General features: G+C 41.3%; 1 protein-coding gene and 1 long non-coding RNA gene across 12 annotated transcripts in view; one reads left to right on the top strand and one right to left on the bottom strand.

The window, feature by feature from the left end:
• The window catches only part of SATB1 (SATB homeobox 1), a 185,473-nt gene that overhangs the window by 129,742 nt on the left and 37,644 nt on the right, over positions 1–18,087 (bottom strand). For 5 of the 11 annotated variants that reach the window (XM_061586744.1, XM_061586749.1, XM_061586753.1 and 2 more), the window contains exon 1: positions 2,109–3,681. The exons of 3 other annotated variants lie outside the window; for them this stretch is intronic. The gene's annotated coding sequence lies outside the window, so the exon portion shown is untranslated. Of the gene's footprint in view, positions 1–2,108; positions 3,682–18,087 lie in introns of those variants that run through there. 3 more of the 11 variants (XM_061586751.1, XM_061586752.1, XM_061586747.1) reach the window with 2 other exon arrangements.
• Positions 4,030–18,087, top strand: part of LOC133365203 (uncharacterized) — a 33,726-nt gene continuing 19,668 nt past the window's right edge. Inside the window, exon 1 of the long non-coding RNA XR_009758127.1 lies at positions 4,030–4,207. This is a non-coding gene — a long non-coding RNA (uncharacterized LOC133365203). The remainder of the gene's footprint in view (positions 4,208–18,087) is intronic.

Below are 18,087 nucleotides of genomic sequence, written 5' to 3'. Positions count from 1 at the left end.
TTAGGAATAAAGAGGACAAAAAACTTCAGCTAGGCATGCAACAGATTAAACTACTAATGATACATTTATGTGTATCTTTTCATAAATAAAAGTACAAAGTTCCTGTTGCTTGAGCGTCTCTGAGCAGTTTTTAAAAAGTAGTTCAACCTAATTTCTATATTAAAAAAATTAATCAACAGATAAAAAGATGTAGATGTATGTTTTCCATGTTATGTAGCAGAGCATGAAATGCTGGTCAACTATGTCATCCAAAAGAGTGATGTAGGAAAAACATGGAAGTCTCTTTAGGCAATCGCAACTTTTTTGGGCATCATATTAAAAACATTTCAGCATCTAAGAAATCTTTGTGATACATAGTGGATAAAACTAGAATGCTGACAGACATGCTAAACTAAAGAACAAAAACACCCATAATTTATATCCAGTACTGAAGCAGACACCACTGCTTCTAAAATTTAAAATCATTCCACCATGATTGCTAATTTGTTTTTATATCATCATGTTCAATGACACACAGTACACGTTACAGATAAGTACTGTAATACTGACATGCTAAGGGGGGTGGGGGAGGAAGAAGAAAGAAGCTGTTGACTCTTAGAAAATGAGTGAAGCGTTTTGATGGTACTTTTATTTTGGATGGATGCTTACTGTATAATATAGTATCTGCCATCTTTCCAAACTAAGATTTAACTACAATGCCTGATTTATTACATATGCAGCATGATTTCTAAGAAGTGACCTCTCATTTATGAAGCACTACTTACAGTATAAACACTCAAACATGGGGGATGTGCAATTACACAGAAAGAAAAGCACTTCTGAAAGCACAGTAAATTTATCATATTTTCCCCAGCTCTGACAAAATCTTAATTTTGGTGAAGATGCTGTATATTCCCATTGTAATTTCTTCCTTGTTTAATCATATGCTGAAGGTTTAGAAGCAACCTTAAGAATGCCAGCTGAATAACTATAAAGTTTAGAATAGATGGTTATTTATCCTTACACTCTAGGGTGACATGCTGAGAACCAAAGGTTCACCGTTGATTGTGGTCCCATCTGTTTTTGGTTATGAGTCTCATTAACAATAAATATGCCTACTTTAATCACTTTTTTTAATCAAGATTATTCTTCTTCATTACATTAACTGCTATTTAACCCAAAACTGCACATCTAAATTACTAACATCTTCAACGTATAACATCTTCAACGTATGGTAGTGCTCCATCGGAACACTTTGTCTGACACTGAGTTTTCCTCTTGCTCTCAAAACAGGAAAATCGCTATCATTCTCTACAACTTAACACTCACCTGCTAGAAGGAATACCTATCACAAGCCAGCTCAGCATTACCTCATGCCCAACCAACAAAAATGATAAGACTACAATTTCATTTAATGTATATTGTCTAAAAAATGGAACAAGTAATTCTAAATTGAACTTGGAACACCCACCGACTATACATCCTTTAGCCCAGTTATCTTGTAAAAAGATGTACACTGCAAAGCAAAATGATGTGCACATAAAACACCTAGTTTACCTAGTTTACTAGTTTAAACTCTATGCCGAAGGCTAAAGTTCATCAAAACCTCCACCTGAAATAGTAATGAGCAACTGTCAGCATGGTTTGTCTGTAACCCCTCCATAAAGTTAACTATCTCTTAAGATGATAGGACCAAGAGCTTCTGCCAGTTTTACCTTCAAGCATTTGTTCCATCTACAAGTTTTTAGCACAAATATTAGTTTCAAAGTACCATTTCATAAGTGCACTACTAACACAGCAATATGACATTCTAAGCATTTTTGAATGGAATTCAGTTGTCAGAGGCATCCTTCTTCAAGTAGAATGGAGTATTGTATTATACCTCCAACACTTTGAGAGTTAGCCCCCTCCCCTTTCTTCCCTTTCCCCTCCTCCTCTCTCCAGATAAAACCCCTTAATCACATTTAAGAGAGGCTCTGTTCTTATCCATTGCATATGGCTGTCATAATCCAGACCAAACTTTCACTGTGGCCTTTTAAAGAGACAAAGAAGCAAAGCACTATCTAGAAACAGGAACATTGCAGTTTTGAGTGAAATTTATATATTTTTTAAAAAGGCCTGAAACTCACCACTTCAAAACTTGACAGCATATAAATAATAGAAACAAAGGGAATTTCCTTTGAAGAACGATCTCTTGAAGAAGAGGAAGAGTCTGATATTTTCTAAGTCCTTTCTTTTAAAATAAATAAATAAAGGAAACCTGAAGAATACTTCCCTCCCAAAATTCTATTTTTCCAGGAAAGTGGAAACATACAAGCCAAGCATAGCAGCCATAGAGGTGGGCTGGGGGTGGCAAGAAGACAGGAGGGCAAAGGTTCCAATCAATGGACTGAAAATATAGTCTTTCCAATTAGTAAAAATAAATAAATCAGATCAGTGTAATGCTCACAATAATAAAGTTTCTATTTATAAAAGGAGAGTAAAATTGAGACAAGGGATGACTGTCTGTCTTTTTTTTAAGTATAAATAAGAGAATGAAGTGGGGGAGGAAATGAAACAGCTTTTCTGTCTAATATTTCTGAAAACAGAAAATCTATTGATCTTCTCTTACAATTATTTTCTAACAAGCCACAGCACACAGACACAAAAATGCAACTAAAGGTATTCCTTCCTCCCTCCAAAAAAACTGAACCTAAAACTTTCTGCATAAACCCGCCACAGAAAAGCATAGCAAAAACATAAAAGGATATAAAAAGTTCAAGTAAAGGCACTAAAATTCAGTTTCACTATCGCTCTTGCTGTTCATTTCTTAATAATAATAATAATAATAATAATAATAATAATAATGCGGAGAGCCTCTCCTTACTCATTAATCCAGAGAGGTTGCGTTTGAGAAGGGAGGGGGGAGCGGAAGGAAACACAGTCACCGACTCACCACCAAAAGTAAAAAAAAATCACTTCACTTGGGAGAAGAGAATGAAATAATAATAATGATAAATATACTTCCGAAGAGTTCGGCAAAATGCAGGTTTGGGGAGAGAAGATGAGAGGGGGTGTAGAGGGGAAATCAGGTTACCCAAAATAATAATAATAATAATAATAATAATAATATAAATCCTGTGAGCTTTCAAAATTCTTGTTGTCCCTCGGCTGGCTATTATTGTTAGTTAGGCCGGTTTGGTGGTTGTTGCTGGATGTTACAGGGCTGTGAGTGTGAGTGTGTGTGTCCCCCGGACGTTGCTTGTTCGCTTGCTTGCTCGCTCTCCCTCTCGCGCTCGCGCTCTCTGTCCCCATTAAATTATTAGTTGACTCATCACTCCTCCTCCTGCTCCTGCCGCTGCCGCCGCCGTCCCTTGCTCCTGTTCCTTCCTCTCCGCTATTGCTTTCTGCTGCCGCTGCTGCCAGAGCTGCTTCTTCCTCCTCCTCCTCCTCATTTTAATACAAAATAACACCGAGGGCCACCGGCTTTTTTTTTTTTTTTTAAATATGTGTATAGCCCAAGATAGGAGGAGGACGTAGCCTCCCTGCTGCTGCCTGGAGCTCTTCCCTGGCGGCCCCGGCTCATCCGACGCGTCCTGGGAGGGAGACACAGACGAGCAGGAGGAGGTGGCGGCGGTGGAGTAAACCGAATGGGGGGGGGCAGGGAGGGAAGAAAGGGCATCTAGAAGGGGAATTGGATTAAAAAGGGGGATGGAGGGTTAAGGCTGAAGGGGGAGGGGGTTAAAACCAGAAAGCGGGGGGGGAGAGAGTCAAAGGGAGGGGAAAAGAGAGCCGAGGGGTGTGTAGTTTCCGGCACAGGGCGCGCAAGAATTTGTAATCAGCTTGATTAGTGTGAGGCGGCTGTGCATTTATTACACACAATACCCAGAATAACAGGGAGCAAGGCGAATGGGGGAGAGGGAAAGATGCCGCTGGCAGCTGCACAAGGCGAAACGATTAGAGAGTGCAGAACGGACTGCCGAAAGAGGGGGGCAGGCTAAAACAGCAGCAGTCGCGAAGGCCACCGTCCTTGTGCGACGAGAGTGAGCGCCCAGGGGGTGGAAAGGGGAACAGAGGAAGGCTCAAGGAACACGGAAGGAAAACCAAGGTGAAGTCCTACAGCTGTGCCATCAACACACACAGCGCGCCTTCCCAGACAAGCTGGAGAGAGCAAGGGCGCACCCTCATCAGATCTCAAAGGCGAGGAGAGGCAACTCCTGTGGCCGGCCTCGCTTGGCACTCCGGAAAGGTAGCGCACCCAGCAGACTTGGAAACAAAGTAGGAATCGAAAGAACGTGGGCATCTGTGAAGGCAGAGAGATCTACAGGGAGGGGGAAGGGGGAGCAGGTGCACACAAGGCATAGGAGCATATGGCTGGCAGTCATGGTTCCATAGCGAGGGAGAAACTGGATGCAGTGCGCCTGTGTATACTCAGTTTGAGAGCAGGGGTGGGGAAGACCATAGAGGTGAAAGTTCTCCGTTCTAAAAGTTGACATGATGTAAGAAGGTCTGCAATCTACTAGCCATTTCAGCTCACCTAGCACCAACTCCAAACAAATAATACACTTGGGTAGGCAGCGAATGGCATTGCTGCCTACTTGTAACATCTCACTGCATTGCATTGCACTGGACATCCATGAAACCACTTCTGTACAAAGACCAGGTTGCACTCACAATGCTTTCCTTGGGATCTACTGAGGAAAAGAATTCATATCATTTCACTAGGGCTAGGATCTACAAGTGTTGCAGAAGCCAGATTGCTTCCATTTGAGTCTCTTTAGCATCATGTCAAAAGGTAACAACTGGCACTCATTCAGTAGCAGGACTCCAGTGTACTCTACCTCTGGCATTATAAATAGTGATTAACCCAGGAGATACACAGCCTATACTTAAGGTAAGGAGTACCCTAGATAAAGTGTCTTGCAGATTATAAGTTCAAGAAACTAGTAATTTTATTTATTTATTAAATTTTAGTCACTTTTCTTCACAAAAGTGACCCTTACAAAGTGGCTTACAATCAATAAAAAAGTTAATAAACAAAACAAAAAGTTAAAAACACATAAATGTAACAATGGTGAAACAACCCACCTCCTAAAAGTGGCTACACCATCAAGAGCCCTCCAAAAGACTTCCAAAATTAGGAGCCAAATGCCTGGGAGAAGATAAATGTTTTTGCTTGGTGCCTAAAATAGATCATGATGGTGCCAGGTGTGCGTCCCTGGGGAGAGCATTCCATAAGCGGGGGGGGCACCACTGAGAAGACCCGCTCTCGTGTTGCCACCCTTCACACCTCCCTTGGAGGGTGGTGCACAAAGAAGGACCTCGATATAATAAAAATTTATTAACTATGGGCTCATCCAGACGACTGCAAAATGTGTGATGCGCGCTATGTGTGATTATTTTTCGGTCGTCCAAATGATGTCGCACGGTGTCACGCATTTTCACGGGTTAAATCCACTCCTTGCAGTACTGGCAAAAATGCGATTTGCTGTTTGAAATAGGGAATTTCATTGGGACATTTTTTTTCATTGTGAAACAGTGAACAAAAAGGCGAAAAGTGAGGACTGTCAGCTGACAAACCGGATATGGAAACGGTGGATTATCCCGCTCTGTTTGTATAAGCCCTAAGAGAACCTTCAGCTTTAACCTAAGCATGGTTGTTTGGATGTGGATCACTTTGGTTACAATGGCTCTTACTTCCTAGGCTGTGCTGACATTTTAAGTATTGTATTAGATGGGGGAAATGGATTGGGTATCACCATATAGGTGCATAACCCAGGAGTTAAGATCTGACACTTGTTGTCAGATCTTGATAGTGCAGGAAACTCCTCATATGATTTAATGTTTTGCATTGAGGGAGGGGTTAAAGTGAATACAGAAGAGCATTAAAACACCTCTTTGAAACACCTCTTGAAAGAATATTTCAATAGGATCCTTATCTCTTCCCAGCGCTGCATTCATCCAACATAGAGAGAATGATCAAATACTTCCTTTTGCGAGGAAAAGTTGGGAATGAATAACAGTATGGAACTGGGCGGACATAGTCTTCTAAATAAGCCAGAGAAGTATCTAACAATGTTTACTTTTGTTCATGTGAATGGAATTACAATAGTAATGAACAGCCAAATATATGAAAATAAAACTCCAGATACTACACATTATTAATTTTAGCACACTCAGAGTTATAAAACCATTGAGCCCTGGGTTGAAATGGAATGCATTATACCTTCCACAATGGGGGAAGAAAGACCAGTGTTTAGGGACAGCAAAGTACAGAAAATGGTCAATTATTTATTTGCAACTATAATAATTATAATTATGAACACTATAATGCACACACTGTGGCGGCTAGAGAAGGAGGCAGACCACACTGGGAGATAGGAAGAAAAAAAGTCTGCACAAGCTAAGAGGATAGATACTCATACTAATAATGATGTGAGGTGTGGGGTGCAAGTTCAAAACCACACTGGCTGTGATCCAGAGACTAGTTAAGTCAGACAACTTGAAATATAAAATAATTTCATCTGATTCTGTCATTCTTCAACCCAAGTACAGTGGCTTAATTGGCTTCTGGATCAGACTAACTATTAATTGATGTATATAACTGACAGAAACTTTGTGTTACCTCATATGCAAATATTTTTAAAAGCAAGAAATGAGGATGCTGTCATATAACCTTAAGGAGGTTTCCTAAATAAGCAACAGGAAGATAATTTTTTTATAACACATGATGAAAAATGCAGCATTATAAACTTTGAACAAAGAAAGTACAAATCAGTAAATGCTCAGAAAAACAAGTCTATTATACACACACACCTTGGTATAACACCAAAACAAAGCATCAAAGGTACACAGAGAAACATAGGCTGACATCTACTGAAGTAAACACAAATACCATAGAGTGTGTGCAGAAAATGGTAATGGGGTGAAATGCATAAAATATTTATAACAGTCAGCGATACACAGAATAGGTTATTGTGTTAGAAATAAAGAGCACAGGGCTTGAAACATAACAATCTTATACAGCAGAGTTATTTGAAGGAGTGAAGCTGAAAGTGGGATAATTTAACAGACACTCTGGTGGGCTCACACACAGACACACAAAATTTATTGTGGGTGATTTCACACATGTGCCTTTGTCACTGAGTGTCTCCAGCATCAAGTGATTACGTGCATGTGTGAAACAGCCATATTAAACACTGCCGGCTTTCATATCCATTCACATTATTTCAAGAATAATTATTTTCAATTTAAGTAGTCATCAAATGATGAGCTATTAAGATATACAGATCATCCAGGGAGACCTTCCTTAGTGTGCCCCTGCTGGGGGCAGTTTATTTGGCAGGGATATATAGGTGGGTTTTTTCTGTGGTGGCATCCTGGATCTGAAATTTCCTTTACCTCAAAATTCATCTGTTACTCACATTGCAAGCCTTCAGGCGTCAGGCGAAAGCCTGGCTGTTTGCTCAGGCCTTTGGGCAATAATGTTGATAGTCTGATATACTTGTTCTCATCCTTTGTATTTTTGTTAATTTTGTTTTTAATTGAAATGGCCTATTTATTTTATTGTACATAATCTAGAGATTTTTGAATGCAAGACTGTATACTAGGTGTACATATAAAATAAATAAATTAATAAATATATATGTATGTGTTAAATCAGCCCTGAGCTTGCAGTCTCTAAGCTAATTCATCCAGTACTGTCTCAAGGACATCCTTCAGATTGCTCCAAATTAGCTAACACAGTTGGTCTCAGTTTGCCTACTTTCATTAGCTTTAAGACAATTACATTTTTGTAGTTTGACTATAGGCTAGAAGTCCCTTAAGACAGTATCTGTGCATTTAAGACTTTTTGGTTCTAATGCCATGAACAGGTGGACCACAAATCGCTTGTCTAAGAATAGCCCTATAGGCTTACAATTAGACTTTAGGTAGACTATTCAAGATCAGATATAAATATTGTGGGTGATATCCAACGATCAATGGATAGACTTCCACTTCTTGGGGTGGGGGAAGAGGAAAGGAAAGTCTCATTGCCCCAGCAAAAGTTGAGTCCACTGGCAGGCAGCCACAGTTGGATATCACACTGTTACTTTGCAGTATAATCAGGAAGTAATTTAAAATTGTGAACCTATATTTAAAATGGATTCATCCAAATTAAACTGATTTTAAGTCCAAGTACACATCCTTAAGTGATTTCCTGATCATATTAAATAGAGGTGCACATTCTAAAATAGATGATCAGTCATAATTTTTGTGTATTTTGTATATTTGTTAATCTGAATTTTGAATAGTATTTCAAAAATATGCCCAGTACATTCAGCCACAGACACAGATTTTTTAAAAGTTTTTTTTTTTAAGTATTCAGGCTTTGTAGAAGTGGTGGGATACAGTTAAATGATTAGCAATAAATCATCTTGTATGGAAAAGAAAAAGGTTTTTTTTCCTAAACAAAATTCATGTAACAGTAACTTGTCTGAAATATCATTGTTGTTGTTATGTGCCTTCAAGTTGATTACAACTTATGGCAACCCTATGAATCAGTGACCTTCAAGAGCATCAGTCATGAACCACCCTGTTCAGATCTTGTAAGTTCAGGTCTGTGGCTTCCTTTATGGAAGCAATCCATCTCTTGTTTGGCCTTCCTGTTTTTCTACTCCCTTCTGTTTTTCCCAACATTATTGTCTTTTCGAAAGTATGATAACCTCAGTTTCATCATTTTAGCTTCTAGTGACACTGAAATACCATGGTTACCAATAAATTAAGAAAGTACTCTGATAAAGTAATAAACTTGAAACAAAAATTATGTAGTACCTAACATGGTGATAAACAGACATCATTCAAAAGCAATCAGTATTAGTGCTCTAAAAATGCATTTCCTTTAGTATCACAAATTACTTCTCTGTAATGGTCTAAAGTTGGAATGCAAACAAACTAAATACTGTGAAAATATAAGAAGTCAGAAATGTCAAAGTATAGAAAGCCTAAATAAAATCCTATGAGTTGTATCTAAATAAGCTATACCCACAGCAGCAATTTGTCATGTCCTTTAATTTTAATGGGTCTACTCTGAGTATGGCAAATATGGGATACAACCCTATGAATTATGTGGGAATAAATTTACGTAATGGGTTCTTAAACTGTGGTCCATGGACCACCAATGGTCTATGAGCTTCATTTAGATGATCTGCAGCATATTTGAGGATTTGTGGTAGAAGACAGGAGACAGCACATCCATCACATTAAATAGTCATAATGATTTTTAATTGTATTTTATTGTTTTTATTATTTTGCATTTTATTTTATTACAATTTAATTTCTATGGATTCTATATAAGAAATAAAATTAGCACAAAAATATAATTAGAAATCATACAGTATCTAGCATAGCTCATTACAATTGCTACAACAGGCAGAAAAAACATTAAATGTTCCAACAAGATGCTCAGCAATTTTCAAGTGGTCCATGAGAACCACTGATTTACATAATCATCTTTGTCAAGAATGTGTGACACAACTAACATGTTTGGGAACACACATACATAAATAGAGCCTGAAAACCTTTGGGTGGTGCAACATTCAGCCAAAGCTTTAACTGCAGATTGAAATCTGCCTCCTAATTAATTTGTGAAACTAACAATAAAAAAGCCTAGGATTTGGGATTTTTGAAGGACCTACCACAATATTTATTTATTTATTTATTTAGTTTAATTTATATACCGCCCTAAGCCCGAAGGCTCTCTGGGCGGTGTACAAAAAGATAAAAACAAGCACAATATATAAATACAATAAATACAATAAATAATAATAAAAACAAACAAACAATAACGAACCAAACAACATCCAAAATACGGAAATGCTGTTTAAAATACACTTTAAAATGCCTGGGAGTATAAAAAGGTTTTCACCTGGCGCCGAAATGATAGTAGCGTCGGCGCCAGGCGCACCTCATCAGGAAGACTGTTCCACAGTTCGGGGACCACTACTGAAAAGGCCCTGGTTCTAGTCATCACCCTCCGAGCCTCTCGATGGGATGGTACTCGGAGGAGGGCCTTAGATGTTGAGCGTAGTGTACGGGTAGGTTCATATTGGGAGAGGCATTCCACCAGGTATTGCGGTCCCATGCCGTGTAGGGCTTTATAGGTCAAAACCAGCACTTTGAATCTAGCCCGGAAACAAATAGGAAGCCAGTGCAGACGGGCCAGAACAGGTGTTATATGAGCGGACCTTCTGGTCCGCGTCAACAATCTGGCCGCTGCATTCTGGACTAGCTGTAGTTTCCGAACAGTCTTCAAGGGCAGCCCCACGTAGAGCGCGTTGCAGTAGTCCAATCTAGAAGTTACCAGAGCATGAACAACTGAAGCGAGGTCGTCACTGTCCAGATAGGGATGTAGCTGGGCTACCAATCGAAGATGGTAAAAAGCATTCCGACGGCCAAAGCTCTCAACTGATCCTACCCTACAAATGTTAACTGATGAATTACTGGATGGCTATTCTTCACTGTATTGTATGTATTATCACCAAATATTCTGTTACCAGAAATACTTGATGTATTACTACTATTGGGATATATTCTGAATAATATTAATGAAGAACATCATGACTTGATCCATCTTGTGCTGGTGGCAGCAGTGGTTTCCTTAGCCAAATTAAGGGAGAATACAGATATTCTGACAATTAAGGACTGGTTAAGTAAGCTTTGAGATACAGTTATTAGAGGAAAAGGCCTATCTTAAATCAAGAGTATATGTAATCATCAACTGTATACATTTTGGAATCAATTTTATGTGTTTATGTATATTTTGAAGAGACTGTGGACAAATCTATGGCATAGAAAACACTGGCGTGCATTGTAGAAGAATATTTTGCTATGATATCATGCAATAGAGTTACTTTATATAAAATATTAATTTTTTTAAACTGACATGTTTGAACACTTAGCCAGCTAAATGAACAGATTGGGGAGGATAGGTCAACTTGTATGCAATCAGGGACAAGATGGCGGCGTAAGAGCTCGCTGTGGCTTGAGCTCCGCTACTGTTTGTTTGTTTTTTACATTTTTAACATCTCTTAGCAGCGTTTTCGGGACTTTTCCAACTTGCAGATATTTGCACAAGAGATAGGCAGCAAGAACCCCAAGAGTAAATAGAAGAATGACGCAGACAAGAGCGAGTGTGTGAACTCACCATCAGACGCCGAGTCTCCTGCCATTGAGGTCGGGTGAGAGACGTTTCCTCTCGGCACTGAGGGCGGGTGAGAGCCGTTCCTCTGTAGGCTCGTTGCTTTCCATCGCTGCTTCGTTCTGTTGCTGCGTCTTGGGCTTTGGTTGTGGTTGCTGTGTGCTGCTTGGGGGGGGTCGTTGCAGACCCGTTGCGGCTCTCCATCCTTGCCGCCGCTGCCTACTCGCGTGCATGTCGGCCGCTGCTTGGGACTCCATTCCTGTACACGTCCATTGCTTTTGCATCGTTGCCTGCTGTGTCGTTTTTTCGGGCTGGTTTGGGACGGAGAGGAGTGCGGTCTGTTGTTCCATCTGGAGGCCCCTGTTCGACTGCCCACTTTCCTCGTTAGCGTCGCTGGTGGATGACGCGGCTTCGAGGGGCCTTGGAAGCATAGAAGGCCCAGGCGGCAGCGAGGAGGCGGTCTCGGATATCGCCTCCTTTTGGGAGCTGTCGGGAGCCGCTGGAAGGTAGGGGGTCCCCCGCTTCCACTTCTTGCTCCCTGCTCTTTATTTCTCTACTGCTGTTGTGGCTTACTGGAGCCCGAGCCCGAGTCCGGGCGTCGTTGCGGCCTTGATCACTGTGGCGCCGCGGTTTTGGATTGTGGCTGTCGCCGCTGCCGTTGATCTGGACGCGGCCATTGCTGCAGCCAATTCCCATGGCGTTGCGGGACGGGTTGGGCCGTTGCTGCTTGCCCGGGGCGTGGACGCTTCTGTTGCTGCCGCTGGGCTGTCCTGGAATGCGAGACTGTAGTGCTGCTGCTGTCTCTTCTGAGGTGTACGCCACCGTTGCTATTGCCATTGTCATCTGGCTGGGGGACATTGCTGTCCATCGCTCTTGTGCCCCTATTACATCAGCTACTACGGATTATCGGCTGCTGAAGCTCCTCGGATGCTGCTGTGTTGTCTGAATGTATGAGTGGGTTGTATGAGTGAGTGTGTGATTGTGTGTATATGCCATGAGTTTTATTATTTATTTTATTTTTATTATGTGCCTGGGCGAGAGGACAGTGTTGTGGGAGGGAGGACCAAAGGGGGCCCCTATTAGTGTAGTGACGGGTAATGGGAGGTATGGCGCTGTGAGTAGGACATGCCAGTTAAGGGGAACTCGCCCCAGACAACTGGTGGCTGTGACGTGTTCCGGTCCTCCCCACACCCACAGGATTGCTGGTAGTCTATCAGCCAACCCTCGGATCTCCAGTTGCTGCTTTTCAGTGCCAGATCGGTAAATAATAAAACCTCCCTCATCCATGACCTAATTGTGGATGAGGCGGCTGATCTGGCATGTATTACCGAGACCTGGGTGAGCGATCTGGGAGGTATTAATCTCTCCCAGTTGTGCCCACCTGGGTATTCGGTTCAGCATCTGGGTAGATCCGAGGGTCGGGGAGGGGGAATCGCTGTGGTCTATAGAAGTTCCATCCCTCTTGTTAGGCACCCTATCCAGGTGGCTAATGGTCTAGAGTGTCTGCACATAACGTTGGGTCAGCCAGACAGACTGGGAATACTGTTGGTGTACCGTCCACCCTGCTGCCCAACAGCCTCCCTAACTGAGCTGACAGAGGTGGTCTCGGATCTATTGTTGCGTTCCCCCAAACTTTTGGTATTGGGGGATCTCAACATTCATGCTGGGGCCGCTTTATCTGGAGCAGCTCAGGACTTCATGACCTCCATGACAGCCATGGGGCTGTCTCAATTTGCTACTGGCCCTACGCATGTGTTGGGGCACACTCTGGACTTGATTTTCGCCACTGGATTAGGGGATGGTGATCTGAGAGTGAGGAATTTTACATCTATTCCTTTGTCATGGTCAGATCACTGCCTATTAAGGTTTAGACTCACATTGTCTTCTCCCCTCTGCAAGGGTGGAGGACCAATTAAGATGGTCCATCCCCGGAGACTAATGAATCCTGAGGGTTTTCTGATGGCTCTAGGGAATTTTCCGGCTGATAGAATTGACGGTCCTGTCGAAACCCTGGCCACGCTGTGGAATACGGAAATGGCCCGGGCAGTTGACACGATCGCCCCGGTGCGCCCTCTCCATTGCAGAGCTCAATTGGCTCCCTGGTTTACCCCGGAGCTAAGAGTGATGAAGCAAGAAAGGAGACGGCTTGAGTGCAAATGGAGGCGAACTCCCGACGGCTGTAATCATGCACTTGTGAGGGTCTCTACCAAACTCTATGTGAAGGCAGTGAGAGCAGCAAAGAAGCAATACTTTGCTGTCTCTATTCAGTCATCCCTTAACCGCCCAGCGGAACTTTATAAAGTTGTCCGGGGACTTTTACACTCTGGTCCCCAGGACGCAATAACACCATCAATTGCCCGCTGTAATGAGTTTGCGCGACACTTTCGTGATAAGATCATGAACATCCGCCGGGACCTTGACTCCATTATTGTAGCAGTTGATCCTAATGAGGTGTCCAGAGCACAGTCTTGTCCTGTTTTACTGGATGAGTTTCAGTTGGTACAGCTCAAGGATGTGGACAAGGTGCTTGGACAGGTGCGGGCGACCACTTCTGCTCTGGATCCTTGCCCCTCATGGCTAATAAAAGCTAGCAGGAATGGAACAGCCGGCTGGGCCAAGGAAGTGATTAATGCCTCTTTACGAGAGGGAGTGGTCCCACCCTGCCTGAAACAGGCGGTGGTGAGACCGCTCCTAAAAAAACCCTCCTTGGACCCTGATAATTTGGACAACTATAGGCCGGTAGCAAATGTTCCGTTCCTGGGCAAGGTCCTAGAGCGTGTGGTCGCTCGCCAACTCCAGGCTCTCTTGGATGAAACTGATTATCTGGACCCATTTCAATCGGGCTTTCGGCCGGGGTTTGGTACAGAAACGGCCTTGGTTGCCCTGTATGATGACCTCTGTTGGGAGAAAGACAGAGGGAGTGTAACTCTGTTGGTTCACCTTGATCTCTCAGCGGTGTTTGATACCATCGACCATGGTATCCTTCTGGAGCGACTTATGGATTTAGGAGTGGGAGGCACTGCTTGGCGGTGGCTCTGCTCCTATCTCGGGAATCGTCTCCAGAAGGTGATGCTTGGGGAACATTACTCGAGTCCCTGGGTACTCCAATATGGGGTCCCGCAGGGTTCAGTTCTGTCCCCCATGCTTTTTAATATCTATATGAAGCCGCTGGGTGAGGTCATCAGGAGTTTTGGAGTGCGTTTCCAGCAATATGCTGATGATACGCAGCTCTACTACTCCTTTTCATCTTCATCAGGTGAGGCTGTTGATGTACTAGACCGCTGCCTGGCCGCGATAATGGGCTGGATGAGAGCTAATAAACTGAAACTCAATCCTAACAAGACTGAGATGCTGTTGGTGGGAGGACCCTCTGCCCAGATGGTTGACGTTCGACCTGCCCTAGATGGGGTTACACTCCCCCTAAAGGAGCAGGTACGTAGTTTGGGGGTCTTATTAGATCCGCTCCTGTCACTTGAGGCTCAGGTAGCCTCGGAGGCACGGAATGCATTCTACCAGCTTCGGCTGGTAGCCCAACTACAACCCTATCTGAACAGGGAGAATCTCGCCTCAGTTATCCATGCTATGGTAACCTCTAGATTGGACTACTGTAATGCACTCTACGTGGGGCTACCTGTGAAGACGGTTCGGAAACTTCAGCTAGTGCAAAATGCTGCGGCCAGAGTTCTCACTGGGACAAAGAAATTTGACCATATAACACCTGTCCTGGCGCAGCTGCACTGGCTACCGATATGTTTCCGGGCCAGATTCAAAGTGTTGGTTCTTACCTATAAAGCCCTAAATGGCATCGGACCGCAATACCTGGTGGAACGCCTCTCTCGCTATGTACCTACCCGTTCACTACGCTCGACGTCGAAGGCCCTTCTCCGGGTCCCAACTCATAAAGAGGCCCGGAGATCAACAACTAGATCTAGGGCCTTCTTGGTGGTGGCCCCCGAACTATGGAATGCCCTCCCAGACGAGATATGCCTGGCGCCTTCTCTGTTATCTTTTCGGCGCCAGGTAAAAACCTACCTTTTCGCCCAGGCATTTTAAACATTTTAAATTTAATATTTTAAACCTAATATGGATCTTAATTTATAAACTCAATGGCAATTCTATTTCAGATTTTTATCATGTTTAATGTTTTTATAATTGTACTATATTTTTCACACTTGCTCATATTTTAATTGTGATTTTATTTGTTGTACACCGCCCTGAGAGCTTTCTGCTATAGGGCGGTCTAGAAATGTAATTAATTAAATAAATAAATAAATAAATAAAATTTATAAACAGTGTATTGTGTTTTCTTTTACTGCAAAAAAGAAAAAAGGATTTTATGCTAATTGAATTATATGCAAATGAAATGTGCATAAAATTTTCTATCTTATGCAAATATAATCAGTAAAGAAATAAAACACTGATCTTTTTAAAAATATAGCCTTTAATTGATGATAGCCACTGTGCATGTACCTGCTACTCTTTATATTCACATGCACATTCTTCTTAAATATATATATGTATTCTTGGTTGAGTTCAATATGGAAGATAAGCAAATGCAGGATTGTAGCCTCTGATACAGAAATGTTAGTTAATCAACAATAACTATAATCTTGTTCTGTGTAAAAGTAGTATACATATCTGAGCTCTAATCAATGTAATGGGCTGGTTAACTCAGAAAGTTTAAGCTGTCCATCAAGAATTTGGTACACTACCTAAATAGCTATCATAGGATAGATAGACAAATGAATATGTAGATGGAATGTATGTGTATACATGTTGTGGGTATGTGTTTATGTCAAGAAAAATATTATGTTTTATTTCAAGAAATGGGAATAGTGCACTCTTCCTCTCTTCTATGATGAATGTTAGTAGTACCCAGTGTAAGGGATATTTGGTAACTTTTGCCCTCACTGCAAAGTAAACAATTTACTTTCTACCTAAAAGTGAATAGCATCCATTCACATATGTAGGAGGAAAAATGAAGTGTATCCCTATCTGCTTAGCCAGTGCTTTTTTTGTGACACAGTACTCAAGGATATATATGGAGTACCAGCACCTCTTTTTTGCTCCCCATGGCAACCACTATATGCTGGAACCCAAAAAAACACTGTGCATAGCCCTATCTTGGTTTATATTGATGTATGAGGAACAGACTGGCATTTATACTGCATGCACGCACACCCACAGGGGTTTCACTCATTTATTGAGGTGTCAACATTAAGATACTTCTACATAACTGAGAAAGCAGAAATTTGGTACATGCAATCCAAGACATCCTAATTACTCAGGAAGTCTGAAAATGTGTACATTTCTACCTTCAAAGGAGATGGAATATGTTACATCAAAATAGCTAAGCTGCTTCTATACCTTCTAGAAAGCTGACGTTTGGTACATATTAGTAATGCCACCAAAGTTTGTCATTACCAAGGTCAGAATATGAATTTGCTTAGGTCTTAATGCTAAAATGTTTTATCAAAAAGAATGTAATTTATCATGAAGGGGGTGTCTGATTTATAGCTCAACAAGTAAAACAAGATCTTTCACAACCACAGAATGCAGTTTTAGTTCAAGTTTATTTTTGGTATTTTATTTATTTGGTATTTATATTTTGTGCCTACCATGGTCTGCGAAAAAGACAAATAATTGGGTATTAGAACAAATTAAACCAGAACTGTCACTAGAAGCTAAAATGATGAAACTGAGGTTATCATACTTTGGACACATCATGAGAAGACATGATTCACTAAAAAAGACAATAATGCTGGGGAACACAGAAGGGAGTAGAAAAAGAGGAAGGCCAAACAATAGATGGATTGATTCTATAAAGGAAGTTACAGACCTGAACTTACAAGATCTGAACAGGGTGGTTCATGACAGATGCTCTTGGAGGTCACTGATTCATAGGGTCACCATAAGTCGTAACCGACTTGAAGGCACATAACAATTATTTTTGGTCCAGGTCCTAGACAATAATCACAGGCATAGTAAAGCAAATAATAATTTTTAGGGCTCCAATGGACTGTGGACAAACTAAGAAAGCTCTGGAGCTTTGGAGATAAAGGAGCTACATTTATCTGAACAGTTATGGGGAAGTTTTGTGGCCCAAATAAGATAAAGTTTACACAAAATTTCTTTCTGAATTTCTTATGCAGAGTAATCTTTCTGTAAGCCTTTCCTGTACCCTCTACTTTCTTGATCTCTACAGCTTATGGTGAGGACAAAATGTTCCTCCCAGGAGCCTCAGTAATAAATTCAAATTAGATGATTTCACTATTAGAAATCAGGCATGAAGTTTACCTCAAAACAACAAAAAGCATTCCAGCACACAGCAAGCAAAATTTACCTATGAATGGTATTGACCCTTTGTACACTTGAATCAGCCTTTGAAGGATTCCCATTATCAGCCAGCTACATCTAGCTCTTTGCTATAAAACAATCAGTTATTTTTATTAAATCATCTGATTGGGAATTAATCAAGGTAAGTCTATTAAGGGGGGAAACAATTGGTGTACCAAATGTTGCAATGTTATATCCATAAGTTCCTTTCAAATCTATTACAATATACTGTAAAGTTAAATTCAGACTTAGTATAATTTTTACATCCTCACATTTCAGCAGGGAAAAATGTGAAGATTTCAGAAATACGTGTTCTGAAATACTGGAAGATGTTGAACATTGTAGTGGATTTGTATGGAAACAATAGTTCCAATAAGAATTTGAAATTGCCACATACCTCTCTGATCATAAAAGTTATCTTAACAGTTACCCTTGCAAGTTGTTATATAAGCAAATAACTGGTCAGGTTAGGGCACCGTTTGAGTAACAAAGTTATGTGTGGTACAGAAGTGTGTGATAACCAGACCCAATGCATGTGCAACTGGGGAAAAGTCAACAATCTACTATCTTAAGAAATAAAAGCTAGTATCCTGTACCAAACCTATAAGATGGTC

Source organism: Rhineura floridana, chromosome 10 (assembly GCF_030035675.1).
Source record: "Rhineura floridana isolate rRhiFlo1 chromosome 10, rRhiFlo1.hap2, whole genome shotgun sequence".
NCBI lineage: Eukaryota > Metazoa > Chordata > Lepidosauria > Squamata > Rhineuridae > Rhineura > Rhineura floridana.
This window is presented reverse-complemented; position numbering and strand designations above follow the sequence as displayed.